General features: G+C 32.3%; 1 protein-coding gene across 1 annotated transcript in view; it reads right to left on the bottom strand.

The window, feature by feature from the left end:
- Positions 1–619: 619 nt before the first annotated feature.
- Positions 620–10996, bottom strand: part of LOC106073525 (potassium voltage-gated channel subfamily A member 2-like) — a 50219-nt gene continuing 39842 nt past the window's right edge. The window contains exon 2 of the transcript XR_008777699.1: positions 620–3501. The gene's annotated coding sequence lies outside the window, so the exon portion shown is untranslated. The remainder of the gene's footprint in view (positions 3502–10996) is intronic.

Genomic DNA, 10996 nt, shown 5'->3' with positions numbered 1-10996 from the left:
ATACAAAAAAAAGTCATTAAAACATACGAAAATATATACACAAAAGTTTTTTGGGGTGTCACTCAATATGGAAAAATACCAATACAACGCACGATAAATAAAAACGGCACTATGCATAAGCCGTAATTGTGTAATCTGGTGAAGAAGCTTCTCGCGCCTAAAACTAATGAAGAATTACTTGAGGTCAACAATTCTCAAAGATAGATTGAAACATTTGGTAATTAATGCTAGTGAGCGTGATCTATGTAGGAAACAGAATTATCATGATATACTGTGTGACTTTGCTACACGTAAGGCTCGTAAAGTAATTCTGTACGTAGTAATCATCATCATCATTGGCCTCCTTCAGTCATAACCCATCCTTTGTTCTCTGCACTTTTTACGTAGTACGTAGTAAAGAATGAATAAAATGCATAGACGAATTTCTTTTCTAATAGAAACTCTTAAAATTTCAATTATTATCCGCTTCGCTACTCAAACTTGGCCCCACGAAATCCGTTTAGCATAGGGCCCCACAATGGTTAAGTCCGGCCCTATTTCGTGACCTGTAAATATACATAGTAGATTTCTTGTTCTCTTTCCATGACTTATTGGTCACAATGGTTATGTCATGCGCTGCTATTTAGTGTTTGTAAAATGTTTGTTTGTAAAATGTTTTACATGTTTCGGATGTTCCTTCAGAGTTGACGATAGTTTACTTCTTAGTCCAAACCTCCCGCAGGACGAAGGTGGATAGGAGCGGGCAGGGTTTGACAGTCCAGCGCGCAGCCATCCATAGCGACGTGTGAATACCCACTTGTTCTCCCCCCCCCAATCTTGTTTTTTCGTGGGGTTACTATCGCAGAAATAAGAGATTGATCTTTCCTTTACTTCTTGCTCGTCCAAACTGTTGAGCGAAGAAGAGAATTATATATAGATATTTAAATGTTAATTTTAAAAAAATCTAAAGCTAACATTCGAATAGAATAATTTATAGCCTTTTTTTTAAATTAGTAAAAACTTTTAGTTTTGGCCCCAGTCTGGCAATATTTAAAAATTTGTCATCAAATCCAGAATGAAGATAGGGAACTTCGGTGGATTTGTCAAACGCGTGGTGGACTAGCAGTGAAAAGAGTATTCCAAAGAGGGATGGGGCCAGAACACATCCTTGTTTAACTCCGCTGTTTATGCTGAAACTTGTCACACAGAATACAAAAGATCAGTGATTCCCAAAGTGGTCTATATAGATCCCCAGAGGTCTACGAGGACTTCCAAGGGGTCTACGGAGGTGAAAAAATTTATTGGGGGTCTATGACCTGTAAATGGGGGTCGACGATAGTGGATCTTATTTAAGAATGTCTAAACTTTAAATTTAATTTTCAATTAACGATTTGTACCTTAGTTAATCCTATGAATTTTAGCCCTGTTAGTCGAATGATTTTATTTTTACAATTTTAATATTTTTTGTGTAAAAAATTAGGTGCCGGTACTCAGTGATTAGGTGCCGGTACTCAGTAGTTGATTGCCTAACTTTTAACTACTAAAAATTAAAAATATACGTTAAAATACGAGAAAAATTATAATTTTTTCAAAAAGGTGCCGGTACACCGTACCGGTGCGTAAGGTCACAAAAAAAAAGCCCTGCCTCTATCTGATATCATGATAACAATTCCTCTAAGCAACAATACAGTTCAAAGGTGTAATGGTAAGATGAGTTAGGACACTGGAAGGTGCAATGGAAGCTTGCAAATGACTTACTTCTAAAAAAAAAAAAAAAAAAGTTGGACTAGTTAACCTTGCCTGTGTTATTACTATCATATTTTTCGTTTTATTATGAATCAAGAAATCATAAAGAACTACTTTTTGATCAATGGCTCCATCACACTGAAGTTTGATAGTTGTCGAAAGGCTTATGTGTGACTTAAACAGTGTGACAATATTTTGAGTTGTTGGGTGCTAAAGATCCAATTTGAAAACCAAAAAAAAAAAAAAAAAAAAGCGGGAATCGGACATAGTCTATTTAATAGACTTGTTTCATATCTTAATGTGGTTAATTTGCTGATTCAAGTTGATAACCTAAATTTGGTCAAAACGAAGTCATAATCTCAGTGTTTCTTGTGAGGCTTAAATGAATGTAGCATGCATTGAACAGAATGAATTTTTTTATTTTTTAAATTTAACTTAGTCAAACATTATCTAATCTGGAAGATTTAAAGTTAAACCTAAATTGAAGCTCAATATGAAAATTTTATTATCAAACTTTTCCACCAATTGGTATTTTTTATTAGTCAATTAATGTAATGTATTTTAATTATTTTTTTTGCTTCATTTTAATTTGAATACCATCAATGTATATACAAGGCTGGCCTAGAATCTGCAAGAAAAACACATTTGAAGTTCATGAATTTTCAAAAAAATTCAGGGGGTCTACCGAAAACTGGAAAACATGGCAAGGGGTCTACGAGACAAACAAGTTTGGGAACCACTGCAGTAGATGATGTCGCAATGGCCTTTCTACTATATCTTCCAGTATTGAAATGCCTAGATGAGCTTGAGGATCTTTAAAAAGTAATAAATATCACGAAAAGCAGAAAATCTTCAGGAAATGAAGTCATTCCAATGGAAGTAGTTTAGTTCAACCAAATACTCCTTCCCGTAAAATCTCCTCCACTGCTGTGAATCTGGTCACGTGGTCACGCCTTACACGAGAAGCTGCAAAGGGATAGAGATTGTCTCTTGAGACGTAAAATGCCACAGATAGAGATTGTCTCTTGAGACGTAAAATGCCACAGATAGAGATTGTCTCTTGAGACGTAAAATGCCACAGATAGAGATTGTCTCTTGAGACGTAAAATGCCACAGATAGAGAATGTCTCTTGAGACGTAAAATGCCACAGATAGAGATTGTCTCTTGAGACGTAAAATGCCACAGATAGAGATTGTCTCTTGAGACGTAAAATGCCACAGATAGAGAATGAAAGTAGTCTCATCATTTATCTTTACTTTGCATTCCTCATGGAACGGTAAAAACACGCTACTCTCCACGGTCTCTAGTTTTTTTAATGGCTTCCCAACTCTTTCCTGTTCTCTCGGATTCTGCGACTTGTTCCCTGGGGATTCCACTCTAAAGTCTTTTCTAGCTGTGTTGTTGGTATCTTTTCTGTGTCTACTTTCTCTCTAAGATCTGCACCTGTATATTTTTCTGTCCACCCCCCCCCCCCACAGTTTGGTGTTTTCTATTTTATCATACCAGTGTATTTTCAACCTATTTCTCAGACACCTGTTGATAAAAGTCTGTAACTTTTTGTTATTGTCCCTTCTGTTGTTCTTCACGTTCAAAGACTTCTTTGTTTAGTAGAATCTTCTGTTCCTTTCCAGAGAACAAAAATGGTTTCTCCTGATTGCATTATTGTTTCTCCAAAAGTGTTTAATCGAACTTCACTCATTCCCAAGAGCTGTAGTTTGTAGTTGGCCATTTCCTTGACAACTTATGCACATCTACAGCAATGTACGAACTATAGACTGGAAATCAGAAAAAAAATATTATCAGCGATTGATCGATTCACACACACACACACATATATATATATATATAAAGTAGAATGTGAGGCGTATGTATGTATGTGATGAATAGAAATAAAAACCGTTTGACCAATCTTGATAAAACTTGGCAGATATGTTCCTTGGGCACTAACTTAGACCGTAGTGTAAGACCCTTAAAAGCAATAAAGTTGTCCGACTCTATTAAAGCAATAGTATTTATGAATCTAGGCTTTGTTTACAATGTTGACATGAGAAAAGATCGAAAGGATTTTGATCTAGGTATAATTTTAAGAAATACACTTTGCGCAGATAGTTTTTTTACTTTGACACATGAAATTAAAAAAGAGGGTTCATTGATTTCATTAAATAATAAAATTAACCTTCAAATTTGTGTTTCAAAAGCATTTTTTAAATAAATTAGTTCCTTATATCTGTGACTACAGATTAGTTCCTTATATCTGTGACTACAGATTTCCTGACGAACATTCTTTCATTAGACAATACCGTAATGTTACACATCTTTCCATTCTTAGGTCTAAAACTCTAATTCAACTCTAGGATGATATAACTTCTCTTCGCACAGATAGTTTTATACTTTAACACATGAACATACTAATTATAGTCCATTCATTTCATTTTTTGATCAAATTAACATTCAAATTGGATTTTCTAAAGCATTTTAAATACATTCGTTTTCGAAAGCTGCGAAGCCGTGTTGAGATATGCCTATATTCATTCATGAATCGCGTACTAAAAATTATTTCGTTTAATTGTTTACAAAACATTCTTAGTGACTAAATCGACAGCGTTACGCAAATAAAGACCCGCGGGTCGCGGGTAAAATATGTCTAGCATATATATATATATATATATATACGTAGCTCTTTTTCAAGCTGTAAGGGAAGTCGCCCCAATCAATCTTTCCTGTATTAGAAAAGTAATGATCTTAAGTTTTCAAAGTTTAGAAATAATACAAAATCATTTCTCGGATTTTCTTAAGAATGGGCTATTAATCCCAGAACTATATATTCACGCCACTATATGAAACAAAGCCATTTCCTGTTAGTTTCCATTGATCAATGTTTCAAAATTCCTAGATCGAAATAATTCATGTCTGTTGATTTTAATCACATTATGTACATAGATTGATTACCTATATCTTTCTAGATTATTTACCTATATCTTTCTAGATTATTTACCTAGATCTTTCTAGATTATTTACCTAGATCTTTCTAGATTATTTACCTAGATCTTTCTAGATTATATGTGAGCAGGTCAGAAGGCTCGAGAGAGAGGACCTATTCTCTGCTCAACATTAAATTATTTAGATGTTAGCGCTACTGGGTGGGTTTCATCTGTGACACCTCAGTCTACGACCAAGGGGCTAGAGTCGCCTAAGCAACCAAACATACTAGACTAAACTAACTAAGAAGAAGCAAAATAACAAAACTAAATTAAAATATATCTAGCATATTTACACACAGTGTGACATAGATCTAGTAAAAGAAAATATAAAATAGTTACACACTTACAGGCCGTCCCAGGTACAGGAATAAAAATATTGAAAACAATTACTAGCATTTAAGATCACCAAGACCTCTCGTCACACAGACAAAGATGCTGTACTGACCGTACACTGGTCAACTGTCCAAGAAACAGCATGGAGGACATAGCAATATATACTATCCCGCACTAACCCATATAAAAATATGTGGTATAAAATCTGACACTAACCTATAAAGCTAAAATATATAAAAATAGCTCTAGGAGTGCAAGCTCACATATGTATCTAAAAATTGCATAATAATAATTATGAGACGAGAGTACTCTAGAGGTAAAAATTAAAATACGGAAGAGTCACTATTGCGGAACAGTTTGTTGCTACTTTTGTTTTCAATATTTTGCTCCTTAATGATTAGACCTATGGAAAAACCAAAAGTATCTAGGCATTGCCCATCCATTTTTCGATAAAAATAGATGTATTGTTTTGTTTTGCAACACATATTTAAATTTTACATTCAAATCGACTGTGATAGTAATTACGGAACAGGATTTTTTAAGAAGTCACAATAGCGGAACACGGTAAAAATGTCGGAACAAAGCCTATTTAAAGTACACATTTTATTAGTCTTATGTAATACTTGAACTCCTTATGTTTGTTTGTTTGTAAAATGTTTTACATGTTTCGGATGTTCCTTCAGAGTTGAAGATAATTACTTCCTAGTCCAAACCTGCCGCAGGACGACGGGGGATGGGAGCGGGCAGGGTTTGAACCCGGGACCATCGATAAATCTGAACAACAGTCCAGCGTGCAAACCGCACGACCACATTACATTAATTTTATTTTTATTAAAGCTAAAAAGACATATATATATATATATATATATATATATATATATATATATATATATATATATATATATATATATATATATATATATATATATATATGTGAGCTGGCGCTCCTAGATCTAATTTTTATCTATTTTTATCTTTATTTTAATTTGTAATTTATATAGGCCAGAGCTATGATGTTTGTAATTTAGTGTCTTTTTTGTTTATATACTTCAGTGCTGAGTATTTTGTAGTTTCCGCTATTTATAACTTTCTGCTAGTTTTAGTCTTTTTCTGTTATTTGTGTTTGACTCGTAGAGGAAAAGTAGTTTTTAAAATAGTTAACTAGTCTAAGAGCTGTGGATGTTCTTTCCTATTTTTTTGTCCCTGGTTAGTTCTGCTTTTTTTTGTCTTTGGCATTAGTGTTGGATTGGTTGTTATTTTTTAATATCAGTTTATGTGCAGGTCTGTAAACGGTATAGAGCCCCCATATGAGTTTAGAATAGAAATAACTTTATCTTCCTTTTTGTATTTTTGTAACATTAAATTTTAAGACTTTCTTTTTAATGCTGTTTAATTTGGTATATAATGTTGTGTATTCCGTGTCTTTAGTAATTTGCTAGATTTTATTATAGCGTACGGCTAGGTACAAATTAGGGAAATCAGTAGTCCAGTTTAGTTTTAGGTAATTAGCGTGACGTCATGCTCTCCGATATGTTCACGCTGACCAGTTATAGCTAGCTCCAGAACCACGTTGAGCTCTCTTTTGTCTTGACCAGTGGTCAGTGCTGACAGTGGTGTCTGTATAGTTATTTAATTGTAGTGTAAATTTCAGCTGGGACCGCCTGTAAGTTGGAAAATGTTTTTATTTTTACTTTGTTTAGTTTGTATTTATATTAATTATTCCTACATCTACTGTTATAGTCTAGATGTAGACTGATTAGTGTAGTGGCATCACTGGCTAGTTAATTAGCCATGATTTCCTCTGATGGAACCGGAAGTTCCGTAGACTTGGGCAGCGTCACCCCCTTTTAGCCAGCCTTAATGATCCCCTTGTTTTTCTATTGTTTGTCCATGTGTAAATATTTTATGTTCCCTAATTATTTTTATTAGTACAATATTGTTAGGATAATGGCTTTAGCTTTAGCTAACTAAAAGAACAAACTAAACTTAATTTATAAAAGGATTAAAGACGCTTTTTTTTGTTTTGTCTGTCAGTCTGTCTGTCCGTTATATTAATATCGAGAAAAAAAAGACTAAAAGCTATTGAAAATCTGATTAAAATTTAATTTCCCTTCCGAAACATCGCATTAGTTTTAAGTTTCTATAATAGATTGTTCCGGATGTTTATATATTTATAGTGAGAGAAAATAAGAATTCCAGATTTGTCAAATGCCGTTAATTAAATTTGTGGGATGATCTGTTATGAAAATTAGATGTACCATAGCCTTATGGAGATTTTTCAAACCATACTTTGGTGTTAGAAAGTTGTTTTTCTTAGAAATCGGAGCATAATGTTAACGATAATTAGATTTTCTAACGTTTTAGCTAGAAAGTTAAATGTAGTGTAAGAGAGAAGTGGGATTTTACATAAATAGAGTTAAACTATTTTTCATAAAAAAAAATCCAGAACAACCAATTTTCGTAAATGAGAAAATTATTTGTTTTATTTATTAGAAGAGGGATTTCAAACTTTATTAGCGTTATTTTATTTTTCATATAAAACTCGGATCATTTTTGGCGACGATTTGTAAGAAAATTAAGGTAATGTAGGTCGATTTTCTGTTTCGAAACAAAATCCGGAACAACAAATATAAATATTAATTAAAGGTGTTTTTTCTGGTCATCTAGCTGCTAAAATTAAAAGAAAACATTTCTAATTGTTTATAAAGGCTAAGAATGCATTTTGTATGTAAATATCACGCACATTTTTTTAAATGGACTTATATGCAGCGACTTTCGTGTAGTAGCATAAACCCAGGCCAGGCATTGACATGGTACTAAACTAATTTCTTATGCTTTTTTTAAAAAATCAGATTTTTTATTATTTTTTTAGTACCCCCCATCAGAATAAAAAAGGTTTATTATTGTGTTATTTGAAATCGCATAATTATTATTATATTATTATATTATTTGACAATGCGTCACTATAATTTTATTATTGATATCAAATTGTTCCGTATTTTCATCTTTAAACAAATTTTAAAAATATCGACAATAGGTTGTTCAGAGCTTTAAAAAAAAGTAATTTACTAGCATTGATTACTGAAAATCACTTTTTAGACATTTAATTTTCTTGCTGAAACATAACATAAAAGTTTTGTAATCGATAAAGAATGTTCCGGATTTTGTTTGAAAAGAAATTGACTTATATTACTTACATTTTCTTACAAATCGTCGCCAAAATTTCTGAATTTATTTGAAAATCTAACACCAAATAACTGTTTGAACTCTCTCTTCTAATTAATAAACAAATAATCTTCTCATTTACGAAAAAATGTTGTTCCGAATTTTTATGAAAAATATTTTAACTCACTTCTCTCTAACAGTACATTTAATTTTCTAGCTAAAACATTACAAAATCAAATTATCGTTAATATTATGTTCCGATTTCTAAGGAAAACAACATCCAAACACCAAAGTATGGTTTGAAAATCTCTCCACATGGCTGTAGTACATCTAATTTTTATACGAGACCAAAAAATTTAATTAACGGTATTACATTTATCTGTAATTCTCTTTTTCTTTTACTATTTATACAAACTTCTGGAACAATCTATTATATACACTTAAATAAATTGTGTTCATACCTAAAATTATTGCGATGTTTTGAAACGTAAAATAAAGGTTAATCAATTTTTAAAAGCTTTTATTTGTTGTTTTTTTTTATATTAAGATGACGGACAGACCGACTGACAAACAAAACGCAAAAACAATGCGGTTTTGACCCTTTTTAAATAAACTCAGTGCACCAATGTCTATGAAACCTCGTTAAATATCTCGTGTAAATAAAGAAATTTTTTATGGTAACGGTACTAGCCTATTGTGAGGTAATGGAATTTTTTTTCTTTGACGTCATATGAATGGACTCTTTAAATGTAATGCTAAAATGTCTATGAACACTCGATAAATGGCTCGTATTGATGAAGGCGATTTCTAGTCTAGCTAGGCCGTGTGACGTAATGTTGTTTTTTTCCTTTGACGTCATATGGAATGAAGTCTTTAAATGAAATGCTAAAAGAACGCACTCGGTGCACCAATGTCTATGAACACTCGATAAATGGCTCGTATTGATGAACTGCGTTTTTTTAGTCTAACTAGGCCGTGTGTCTTTTTTTTTTTCGTTTGACGTCATATAGAATGAATTCTTCAAATGAAATGAAAAAAGAACTCGGTATAGTTATGTTTATTAAGCCTCGTTATGTGACTCGCGTTTAAAAAAAGGAATGATATCTTGATTTAGATCTAATCTAGATTTTTTAAGCTAGATCTAGATTTTTATTACAGTATATCTAAGATCTGGATTTATATTCTAATTAAAATTATTTTAGAGTCTAGATCTAGTTTAGATTAATATAGACTAGATAAGATGTAGAATTTAAATTTCTAGACTTAAAGTGTAGATTTTGATTTCCAAACGTTTTGATCAATATTGCAATGTTATAATATACTAAAACTAATCTACTATTTTTAAATTTAATGTTGCATTCAGTCTATTGATAGATTATCTAGGCTTTTTTTTATTTTACGCAAATCTGATCTAAATTACATCCAAATTATTCAAAATTTATATCTAGGATATATACATATGCACATATCTATATTATAAAGTAGAATGTGTGGTGTATGTATGTATGTTACTTATAGACATCAAAACCGCTTGACCAATCTTGATAAAACTTGGCAGGAATGTCTCTTGGGTACCAACTTAGACCGTAGTGTACGTATTGTAGCCCTAAAACAAACTTAAGACCCTCAAAAAAATAAAGTTGTCCGACTCTATTACAGCTATAGTATTTTATGGATCTAGGCCATGTCTACAATGTTGACATGAGAAAAGATCGAAAGGATTTAGACCTAGATCTAATTTTAGGAACTACACTTTGCGCAGATAGTTTTTTACTTTGACACATGAAAATACAAAACAAGATCCATTGATTTCATTATATAATAAAATTAACCTTCAATTTTGTGTTTCAAAAGCATTTTTTACATAAATTAGTTCCTTATATCTGTGACTACAGATTTCCTGACGAACATTCTTTCATTAGACAATACCGTAATGAATCGCGTACTAAAAATTAATTCGTTTAATTGTTTACTTTATAATCCCATCCCTAGATCTAAAACTCTAATTCAACTCTAAGATGATAAAACTTCTCTTCGCACAGATAGTTTTATACTTTAACACATGAACATACTAATTATAGTCCATTCATTTCATATTTTGATCAAATAAACATTCAAATTTGGTTGTTTTTTTTAAGAGACTACATTTGTTTACGAAAGCTGCGAAGCCGAGTTGAGATAGGCCTAGATTCATTCATTAGTACTAAAAATTATTTCGTTTAATTGTTTACTTTATAATCCCATTCATTTAACAAAGCTATCGCTCTTTTCGTTTTTAATAGATATGAATGTATCGGCTTCGGGTAAACCCATTTTCGTAGTGAAAGAGAAATAACATGAAAGGATCATTAGCTAAGTTTAACATACATCTAAATCCAATCTACTACATTAGTGAACACAAACTTAGACCCGCAGGCCGCGGGTAATGTCAGGCTAGTATATATATATATATATATATACATATATATATATATATATATATATATATATCTTAAGAGTGCTAAATTAAATCAGAAGTTTAGTTAGTGTAGATCTACATCCCTACAAATCAATGCTGAAAGATTATCTAAAATCGTCAGGCTATTAGTTTGTAACCAGTTTGTTATTAAGTTAAGAGCAATGCCTGGTCGTGCGGTTAGCGTTCTGAACTGATTATCTCGACGGTCCCGGGTTGTTTGTTTTACATGTTTCGGATGTTCCTTCAGAGTTGAAGATAGTCTACTCCCTAGTCCAAACCTCCAGCAGGACGACGGGGGATGGGAACGGGCAGGGTTTGAACCAGGGACCATCG

The sequence above is a fragment of the Biomphalaria glabrata genome, chromosome 4 (genome assembly GCF_947242115.1).
Source record: "Biomphalaria glabrata chromosome 4, xgBioGlab47.1, whole genome shotgun sequence".
NCBI classification, from domain to species: Eukaryota; Metazoa; Mollusca; class Gastropoda; family Planorbidae; genus Biomphalaria; species Biomphalaria glabrata.
The sequence above is the reverse complement of the archived record's forward strand: the minus strand, read 5'-3'. Positions and strand labels throughout refer to the sequence as shown.